Genomic DNA, 11,312 nt, shown 5'->3' with positions numbered 1-11,312 from the left:
TAAATAATAAAACATATTGCTGGGTACTGTGGTTCACAACTGTAATCTTGGCATATTTAGAGGCCAAGGTGGAAGGACTGCTTGAGCACGGGAGTTGAAGACCAACCTGGGCAACATGGTGAGACCCTATCTCTACAAAAATTAAGGTGGGTGCAGTGGCTCACGCCTGTAATTCCAACACTTTGGGAGGTCAAGGCAGGCAGATTACGAGGTCAGGAGTTCAAGACCAGTCTGTCCAACATAGTGAAACTCCGTCTCTACTAAAAATACAAAAAGTTAGCCAGGCGTGGTGGTGTTTAATCCCAGCTACTCGGAAGGCTGAGGCAGGAGAATCCCGTGAACCCAGGAGGCAGAAGTTACAGTGAGCCAACATTGTGCCACTGCACTCCAGCCTGGGTGACAGAATGAGACTCCGTCTCAAAATAATAAATAAATAAATAAATAAATAAATAAATAAATAAATAAATATTAAAAAATTAACTGGGCATGGTGGCATGCACCTGTAGTCTCAGCTACCTGGGAAGCTGGGGTGGGAGGTTCACTTGAGCCTGGGAGGTTGAGGCTGCAGTGAGCTGTGATTGCAACACTGCATTCTAGTCTGGATGACAGAGCCAGATTCTGTCTCAAAAAAAAAAAAAAAAAAAAAAAAAAAAAAAGCATAGATAAAATATCTTTATCTTACCCCTTTCCTCCTTTGCTTGATTTCTCAGGTGAGTAAGAAACAATGTCTATCTCATAAAAGGGTATTCGAGAGACTACAAGTGTAAGCTTTGGATCTCATTTTACAATTCTAGAATAACCTTATAAGGAGAACATAAATCACGTATCAATTACATTTACATATATAGATGAAAAACTCTATAAAAATATGAAAAAAATGGGTCCATCAATTTATATAAACAAGAATAGTATCTCATAATCAAGTAGGATTTATTCCAGGGATGCAAGCATGGTTCAATAACAGAAAATCTATGAATGTGAATTTTATTAAATAAATTAAATTGTAAAAACTATAAGCTGTCTTTACGGAGTAAGACATCTTTGCAATGTCTGGGTCTCCTTTCTCTTCCTCAAACACACCAGTTAAATTCTTGTTTTACAGTCTATTCACTGATCCTACAATCTTTTTAAATGGACTGAAAAGACCCTTTTCACTGACCTCTACCTGGAACTTACCCCCATCTCCTAATATCTATAAGGCTAACTCCTGCAAATCCTTCATGTCCTTGCACCAATAAAATCTCAGTGAGACTTACCCTGACCACTCCATTTAAAATCTAACTCTACCCTTTTCCTGGGACCCTCCTCAAAGTCAGGGGAACATAAACACAGGGGCCTTAACTTTTCACCATGTACGAGTTCATAGATTGAAATGTATTCAATGAGCAAGTATCACTTTTGTATTCAAATTATATTTTAGAAGTAAGTATAAAAATCATGGAGCCTATAGAATCTGTATATATCAGTGAGACTATGCAGCAAATAAAAGGCAACTCATATGCTTTATACAAAACAAATATTAAATATTTTGGTTTTGGATATTTAAGTAACTATATAGACTAATGTTGAGCATAGTACCTGACACACACAAAATGTTTTAGAGACATAGTCTGCTATTATATTAAACATTATAATAAAAGAGTAACTTAAAAACTTAGTGGTTATAATCAGTTCACAGAGGTAGGGGGTGCACTTCTCTGTCAAAAAAATGACAGCTTGTATTGGTATTTTTACTTGCCAGGGCCATTTAGGCTTTATCTTCAAAGTGCAGAAACAGCAAAATTCAATTATTTTCTACATTGTCTTAATTGCTTTACTATCTTAATCAATTAGTTAAAAAATTGATTTGATTACTTTGGCATTTATCAATTCAGTTAACCCATCCTCTACCTATTGAGTCATCAGAGAACCTACTTTCCTTGCATCTACCTCTCAGCTCTTTATCAGTAGTATGAACAGAACAGAATATTCAGTGGATATTTTGGGCTTGTGCAGACTTTGGTTTCATAAAAATTTGGAGACCATATTTCAAACAGCATTTGGCATGGAGGACATTAGAATAAAAAATTTTATTACAATGCAAAAAAAGATCCTCACAATATACTCTAATGCACATATAGCAATATAAGCAAATGAATCAATGTAATCTTAGGATGTGAATTGTTTTCTTTTTCTTTTTTTTTTTTTTTTTTGAGACGGAGTCTTGCTCTGTTGCCCGGGCTAGGATGTGAATTGTTTTCAATGTTTTTGTTTTTGTTTTTGTTTTTAGTATTGTAGTTTTAAAATCATCCCTCAGTAAATGTTTGAATTATTTTCTGAACTCTAGTGCTACATCTTTGGAAGTTTTTACATAATATTGTTATTCTAAGGGATTTGGTTTAAGAAATTAGGTAGAAAGGCTTGGTGAGTCAGATTCCTTCTCTCCTCTAGTCAAAGAGAATAATCTTTTCCTTCATGTGATCTTTTATCAAATTTTAAAAATAATAAGTGTAATATTAATTGCTTGAAAGCAGGTATCAATTTCAGAAAGTGATTTAGATAGGGGCAGGTTTTTATTTTTACAATATCTAACAGATGCCTTCTGACTGTATGACCTTGGACAATCGAAACTTCAGTTTTTTCTTTGACAATGTTTGATAATAACTAGACCTACATCACAGGCTTGGTGTAAGAATTAAGAAGTAAATATTCATAAAATATTGAAATTATTCTGTACATTGCAAAGACATAATTAACATTTAATGAATCCTGTTAATATTATTAAATACAGTGTGGCTAGAAGCACTAGTCTACCTTAACTTGTAGTTAATTCTTCCAAGTTCTGTTTTTTTTTTTTTTTTTTTTTTTTTTTCCTTTCTGTGTGCTGCCTCTTCCTCCCACACCAATACCATGTTGGCTGTTTTGCCCAATGGTGAAACAGAAAGAACTCTGTGATCATTACCCTAAAAGATATTAGCAACTGAATTTTAAATCTCTGAAGACTCACTGTTGTTAAATTTTAAAAATGGATACATTTTACCTTTGGCTGGGGTTCCCAGACTCTCCTTTTGGGGTCTCTCCATTCTTCCTCTATTTATTGTTTTCAAAGTTGCCTACTACATGTGTTGAGATTCTACTCTTCCTCCTGTTAAAAATATATAAATTTGTTAAAGGGTTACAAAATAGTATAAATGCACATGAAGTTTGAGGCCAGCAGATCTGAATTTATTTCTCCATTCTGTCATTGAACAAGTTGTCTGACTTTTTGCAATTTGTTTGAGTATCACCTCTCTCTAATCTCTAAATTAGGGAAAATCACCTCATTAATTAGTTGAGAGGATTAAATAAGATATTATCAAACCCCAGGTACTTAGTGGGAAGCTTAAAACAATAGTTCCTTTCTCTTACTTCTCTTCATTGGCATTGAGACATAAATTAGTATCAGTCATTATGGAGGGCATCACTCTACAAATATTTTGTGACCTATGCATATGTATTGGAATTAGGTATCAGACATTACTGAAAAAGCATGAGAGAGAAATAATTTTAGTACTTCTTGGTACTACCGTGAACTATTTCTGCCAGCATACGGATAACTGTGTTTCCCACAGATAATCCTAATCCTGATCATGGTGGACACAGCTCTCCTTATTTTCTTAAAATTTTCTCAGTTGTTATTGATAACATTGGTACTGTATTTCAGTTTCTTTATATATCAACATTAAATATTTGCCTGTCACCAAAATGTGAAGTAAAAAGCAAACAATTTCTATGAAAGGTTTATTTTGACCGTTTATTTTTTCTTGTGGTGCATCTATCAAAGAGCATTTATTTACTCATGGCAGGGAAGGGGTATCAGGGAATCAAATCTAATTTAATTTCTTAACTTTTAATTTTTCAAAGTTGGGATTGGAAGAGAGTCTGAGAAAAAGCTCTCTTGGCTGCTTTAAAAGCTAAGGATTAGTAGCAATGTTCTGACCTGAAATTTAGGTCTTGTGATTTCTTTCCAAGAGATTTTTCACTGCATGAAAAACCTGTCTGCAATGGCCTTTTTTACTTAATTCAATCTTAATTGGTTATGAACCGTAAAAATCTAAGGGATTGTTAAAAGGCCTAAAAGTGCACAAAAGTATTTTTAAGAGTAATGTTAATAATCTGGAAGTGAAAAATGTACTTTGCTAAGTTACTGAACCTTTCTACCTACGTTCTAGGTTCATTTTGCATTTCTTTTAAATTTTGAATGTTTCAAGGACGGAAAATTTCATCCCTAGAGCATATGCACTGTTTAGGGGACAGTTCAGCCATTTTCAAAAGCAGGCTAAGCTTTGTGTTCAGAGATGTATATTTTAGGAATTCTCCACGTGGCATAATTACGATCATGCTTTGATTGTCAGCAGAGGTAAGTCAGGCTTCATCTTCTAATGAGACCCCTTGGAAAAGAGTCGGCTGCTGAGGCACCAACACACGGTAGGTGAGGGAGGACCAGCTTTCTAAAACGGCCTTTCATAACCTGGAGGGAATCACTGAGCGCTATCAGGCCACCGCCTGACGGAGAAGCCAGTGCCCAGAGGCTTTTTCTTTCGCAAGAGATGGTAATGGCCGGCTTGTGGAGATAGGTTGGGAAAAGGGTTCTTCGGGTCACCCATTTTTTTCTAGTCCCATTACTGACTCTTAGAGAATATTCAGATGGTGCTAGGTAGCACCATGCCTATTATTATTCTCACTGAGGCAAAAGTCAGGGGCGGGTAACTGGTGTCCATTCTTTCGCTTGAGTGGGTTGGAGAAAGACGGGATGGCTGGAGGAATTTGTTTTGTTTTGCTTTGGAGCGGGCTTCCTCAGTTGCACCCCGCATCGGGCGGGCACAGCCCCGGGCTCTGGAAGACGCCGCTGGGCAGCCGCAGTGGCCGCTGCATCAGTGGGTTTTGGGGCGGGGAGGTGCCGAGCTCAGCCTGCTCTCCTGGCTACCCCTCCGCGTCCCGCCGCCGCCCACAGCTTACCCTTCTCCTCCGCAGCCTGTAGGCGCCCGCAACACGGGCGGGCCGGGCACGTGGGCGCCTCCGTCACACCCTCACACATACACACACACGCGCGCGCGCACACACATACGCATGCACACGCGCACCCGCACCCGCGCGCCTGTATCCCGTGCTGTTTCCCTGGCAGACACACAGGCGCTCACGAGTCTCTCCTTGCCAGCCTGCAGGGCAGCAGCTCCCAAAACCCAGCTCCTGGTCCCATCCTAGGCAAGAAGCTGCTTCTCTGAAAACAGCTCCTCTTCGGCCTCCGTCACAGCCACCTGGACCCTACCCTTTCGCGACTGCTGCTGCTCCTGCTGGGACGTGGAAGCAGCAAAAGGCGCTTGGTCAAGACACACTGACGGTAATGGCAAGCGCCTAGGCTAAGGGCACAACTGGGGATGAGGTGGGGCTCGCCATTAGCCACCCAGGAGCCTGGGCACCAGCACAGGGAGCGAATTGGCAGACGGATGCCGGGAAGGACTCGCTGCGTCCTGGGGTGGGAGGAGGGAGGGCAGCTCAAAAGCCCTGGGAGGGAGAAGCTGGGCTGGGCGGGCAACCTTCTAACTCTGCACCTCTGCACAATCAGGGTGGGGGGCGACAGGCTGCACATGTAAGGGGAAGCACATGGGTTGAAACGTGCCGCCATCCTTCCTTCCCGTCGTGGAAATTACCCACAGCATCCCCAGAGACCTACTCGTTTCCAAGTCAAGTCGGGGTTGGTTGAAGGGTGGGGTCCAACATGGGGAAGTCCAAGAGGAAAGTTGGGAGGGTCGGGGAAGAGAGAGGCGCGAGGTGAATTGGAAGCTAAACCTCGTGCAGGTGGGCGATGGGGCGGGGAGAGCAGAGAGCTTTATTCCTCATTCGCTTCCGTTCGCTTTTGCAAAGGCAGAAGGCGACTACCGAGGACAGAGTGTTTTCATGTGACCACAGTTCCCTTTTGCTTGAGGTATCCTGTGATAAATGGCCCGAAAGGGGGCCTTTCGCCGTGAGAAAGGCACGTGGCTGCTGGAGAAATCACGGCTCCTGTGTTTCTGCGCACCTGGAATTTGAGAGTGTGGCGATGAGGGTGGTGCTGCTGGGATTGTAAGAAGATGGGAATCAGTTAGAAACCCAGATCGTTTCTACCTTTCTTTCACTAGGCTGCTCTGTGTGTGACTGGGAAGACGGTATTGAGTACAGGGAAAATCTTGCACTCTAACGTAGCGCACCAGCGTGATACATAAGAATGAATCAAGACGCCCGAGGCGTTCGGGGGCAGGCATGACCCACCCAGTGGCACAGGCTGCGGGAGCGGGAATTATTTTCCCTGAGCTGAGAAGCAGCATTTGATATACATTTGAGGAAAGCAAAGCCCCGAGGCTCGCGCTCTACAGCGTCGCGCTCTCCCTTTCCATCCTCCCGCTTTCCCTTTCCATCCTCCTCCCTAGCTGGGAAAGGCTGGAGTAAGACGGGGCGGGGTCCGGACTCCGGCGCAGTGACGTAAGCAGTGTTTGGGTGCTTATGCAAATGAGTCTGCGACCGTTTTTCTGGTCTTGCCATTTCCCCCTCCAGATCTTAAAGGTAGACCCAATCTTAGTCTGCACCATCCTTGCGGTTCACTACTTAAGACGTATGGGAGAGATGAAGGATTTGCTTTATATGCTGCCTTTGGTCTCCTTATAGCCCATCCTGTAAAAGCTATTTTCTACCTGTCAATGCCTGATTGCTTTTCCGCTACACCAGCAACAAAGTGTTTGCTTTGAGGAATTATTCTCTGCAGACACAACCCTCATCAAGCCCCTCACCTACCCAGTCTCATTTCTGCAAGAACAGTGCTGAAATACAGACCTACTTATGTCTTAGGCACCTAGTACTGGGCTTGACTTGTACGTTCTTAATAAATGCTTAATGATGGACTAAATTTTTTTTGAACAGTGTCAGGTTTTGAAGGGAAGGCGAGGGTTAAAGACACACACACACACACACACACACACACACACACACACAGAAAGAAGGCGGCTCAACAGCAAATTTAGGCTTTCTGTCCAGCATAAAATCTACAGAAGTGGGGGACCCGGCTAATGCCAGAGCCCGCTGCCACTTACAGGCTGGGTCAATTTAAAGGTATGGGCAGAAGGGATCTGAGCAGTATGCCTTGGTGCCCGGCGGGATATTAATAAGATGCTTCCATGAAGAGGCAGTTCTGGCCCTTGTTCCGGCGGAATGTCGTTCTGGTGTTCAGGGTGTTCTTTGGACCTTTGTCCAACAAGATATGATAGGGATGTCTCTTTAGTTGGGCCTTTGTCCCCCTTGTGGACAGTTGGTTAGACGGGATGTTTCTCACAGCTCGAACCCCTGTGAAATGTTTCGCTTTGACCAAGGTCTGCAAAACAGCAGGGAGCTTACAACATGGTGCAGTTTGGACTAATAAACAGTATGTATTTTTTTCTTTCATATTAAATTCAAGATATTCGACCATGAAAATCCGGTGATTTTCAGTCTGTGTTTTTTTTTTTTTTTTTTTTTTTTTTTTTTTTTTTTTTTTGGGATGACAGGAATTAATAGGATTTTTAAAGAAAGATAATACTTTACTGTTGATAAGCTTTTCTTTTTTCTGATTGCATGTTATATACTTGATTGAAAAATTATTTTATAATTCTAATATAGTTAACTCAAGATATAATATTTTAATGGAATAAAGAAAGGCATTTTTATATGTTTCTAGGAGATAAGTACTCTATCACTCAATAAATATGAAATAATATGGAATCTTAAAACTGGATAACAGTTATGAGAGATGCCAATAATCAGATGAGATGCCTTCCTTATCACCCACTGAAACATTTAAAATAAGTCAGACTAGTTACTAAAATCTAAAGTCCATATTCATAGTTATTACCTTACCCAGTGATCATAGTTGAAGTTGTAAATATGCTTCTCCTGTCATAAAATAAAATGTGTATGTGAATAGGTAAGATATGTGCGTTCTTTTTAACTCTGGGATTATATCATCGAGGCAATTCAATCATTGACTTAGAATGGCAATTCTCTCAAAAAGAGAACTTGGTGGCTATCAAAAGCTCCTAAAAACGTTTCTTTCATTTCTCAATGGACCTTTCACCTTGTGGAAGAGTATGTTAATTCTTTATTACTACATACATATGCATGATAGGATATATTAGTATATTCCTATGCAGCTCTGCAGAGTAGATTTTGAAATGGTTTCTCAGCAGATGATATTAATAAAAATCCACAGGCATAGTTAGATGCATGAACAACATTCAAGGTTACACAGCAGGAATCATTAGATTTATTTCCCCCTTACTTATAACACTACTCTTCTGGCAGTCTTTACTAAATAATTTTTGATATATTTATCTGCTTAAATATTAACTTTGGTAATTATCATCTCTTTTTCTGTGAACAACAAGCCCTAAAAATAAACTGGGTTATAGGGCAATTTTATTTTATTTTATTTTATTTATTTATTTATTTTGAGACGGAGTCTCGCTCTGTCGCCCAGGTTGGAGTGCAGTGGCCGGATCTCAGCTCACTGCAAGCTCCCTCTCCTGGGTTTATGCCATTCTCCTGCCTCAGCCTCCCGAGTAGCTGGGACTACAGGCGCCCGCCACCTTGCCCAGCTAGTTTTTTGTATTTTTTAGTAGAGATGGAGTTTCACCGTGTTAGCCAGGATGGTCTCGATCTCCTGACCTCGTGATCCGCCCGTCTCTGGCCTCCCAAAATACTGAGATTACAGGCTTGAGCCACCGTGCCCGGCCTAGGGCAATTTTAAATGCGTAGTATCACTTGGCACAGGGCAGAGTTGTAAGTTGTGTTCAGCCTTGAAGGTCACTTTATTTCCTTGTGATTAATGTGCTAAGTAAGGTATCTTTTCACGTAAGATCAATTGATTTTTATTTTTAAATAGAATGCATACTTTGGGAACTTCTTCACCTATCAGATTGGCAAAGATCAAAGAGATTATTTGTTATACAGAAGAGGGCAGAAGAAAGCAGGTACTCTCATGCATTGCTGGTGATAGTGCAAATGGACACAATTTTTATAAAGGGCTATTTGGTAATATTTATGAAAACTATAAGAGCTCATACCTTTTGATCAAGCTATTCCAGTTCTAGAAGTTTATTCTATAGATATGGAGATGCAAGATATACAAAGTAATTTGTTGGAACATTGTAGTAGCAAATTATCAGCAGTGATCTAAATATATGGTATACCTATACCAAGCAATATCATACAGAAGTTTTTCTAAATGAAGCTATTACATTGAGATCAAAAGTTTCAAAGAATTTATTTGAGTGAAAAACTAAGAGGTAGAATTATGCACATCGTAATTGTTGTGTAAAAAGAAGCAGATTGGGGACTGGTGGGGAGAAAACACATATTAGCTTGAATATACAGAGAATGTTTAAGTGTGTATACACACACACACACATCTATATATGCTAGTATATACAGAAAATATTTATTGAAGATATTGATTACTTATTGGGAGGTACAGATGGTACAGTATATTCTAGGGAGAAAGGGTAGGAAGATATATATATTTCTTTACTCTGTGCCCTTTAATACCATATTATAGTATTCTGTATTCAAAATATAAATACATAAAATATTTTAAAGTGAAGACAGAGGCAAATGAACACCTTTGGTAGAGTTTTATTCATTCATCACATGTCATGGAATTAGTAAGGTACAAAAGTCAATGAGTATTTTGACTACTCCCTGATTTTTGTTGTTTCTGAATTTACAAGCGAGTTTCCTCTTTCCAGAGTTTTAGTAATAAAATTATATTGTAGAAGCATATTTAGTACTTGATTCAATAAAGTTAGTCAATTATACTAGCAAAAAAAAAGGCGGCCGGGCGCGGTGACTCAAGCCTGTAATCCCAGCACTTTGGGAGGCCGAGACGGGTGGATCACGAGGTCAGGAGATCGAGACCATCCTGGCTAACTCGGTGAAACCCCGTCTCTACTAAAAAAATACAAAAAAACTAGCCGGGCGATGTGGCGGGCGCCTGTAGTCCCAGCTACTCGGGAGGCTGAGGCAGGAGAATGGCGTAAACCCGGGAGGCGGAGCTTGCACTGCACTCCAGCCCCAGCTACAGAGCGAGACTCCGTCTCAAAAAAAAAAAAAAAAAAAAAAAAAGAAAAAAAAAAAGGCATAATTTTAGGGTATTAAAAAAAGTCTTAATTTTGAGATGGGAGTTGAGTCCCATGTAGTTGGTAAGAAATAACACAGAGTTCTTGTAAGCGCTTGACAATATAACATTGTGTAATAACATTTACACAATACATATAACATTTTGCAAATATAACATTTTGTAATAACTATATGAAAGTTTCCTAATCAGAATATTGACATTGATACAGTCAAGTTACAAAAGAGCTCCATCACATAAGGATTCCCTGTGTTGGCCTTTCACAACCACTTCACTCCAGTCCCCAGGCTCTCCTTAACTCCTGGCAACCTCTAATCTGTTCTCCATATTTAATTTTTGGTCATTACAAGAATATTATAAAAATGTAATCATACAGTATTCAATGTATTTGAATTAATGTTTCACTCAGCATAATTTTCTGTAGGTTCATCTAAGTTATGTATATCAGTAGATTTTGCTGAGTAGTACTTAATGGTATGGATGTGCCAGAATTTATAATTATTTACCCATTGAATGACATCTGGATTATTTCTAGTTTAGGGTTTTTGTAAATAAAACTGCTATGGACAGTCCTGCATAGGCTTTTCTGGAGCATAAATTTTCATTTATCTGGGATAAATGAGAACACTTGCTCAGTTATATGGTAGCTGTGCGTTTAGTTTTTAAATAAACACTCAAACTGTTTCCCAGAGTGTTTGTACAATTTTACATTCTCACCAGTAATGAATAAATGATCCATTTTCTCTGCATCCTTGCCAGAATTTGGTTGTCACTATATTTTGGCCATTCTGATAGGTATATAGCAACATCTCATTGTATTTTAAATTTGCATTTACCTAATGGCTAATAATATCGAGCCTCATTTCATGTGCTTATTTGTCATTCATATATTATATTCAATGAAATGTCTGTACCTATTTTCTTATTTTATTTATAATGGTGGGTTTTTTGTTTTTTTTTTTTCCTCCCGAGACGGAGTCTGGCTCTGTCGTCCAGGCTGGAGTAAGTGGCGCCATCTCGGCTCACTGCAAGCCCTGCCTCCTGGGTTCATGCCATGCTCCTGCCTCAGCCTCCCGAGTAGCTGGGACTACAGGTGCCCACCACCACGCCCGGCTAATTTTTGTATTTTTAGTAGAGTCAGGGTTTCACCTTGTTA

At 40.0% G+C, this 11,312-nt stretch overlaps 1 protein-coding gene across 2 annotated transcripts in view; it reads left to right on the top strand.

Moving 5' to 3' along the window:
* Nucleotides 1–5,080: 5,080 nt before the first annotated feature.
* SLC6A15 (solute carrier family 6 member 15) overlaps nucleotides 5,081–11,312 on the top strand; it is a 55,833-nt gene continuing 49,601 nt past the window's right edge. The window contains exon 1 of one of the 2 annotated variants that reach the window (XM_030939060.1): nucleotides 5,081–5,359. The gene's annotated coding sequence lies outside the window, so the exon portion shown is untranslated. The remainder of the gene's footprint in view (nucleotides 5,360–11,312) is intronic. The other variant, XM_010355537.2, reaches the window with a different exon arrangement.

This window comes from Rhinopithecus roxellana, chromosome 10 (assembly GCF_007565055.1).
Source record: "Rhinopithecus roxellana isolate Shanxi Qingling chromosome 10, ASM756505v1, whole genome shotgun sequence".
NCBI lineage: Eukaryota > Metazoa > Chordata > Mammalia > Primates > Cercopithecidae > Rhinopithecus > Rhinopithecus roxellana.
The sequence above is the reverse complement of the archived record's forward strand: the minus strand, read 5'-3'. Positions and strand labels throughout refer to the sequence as shown.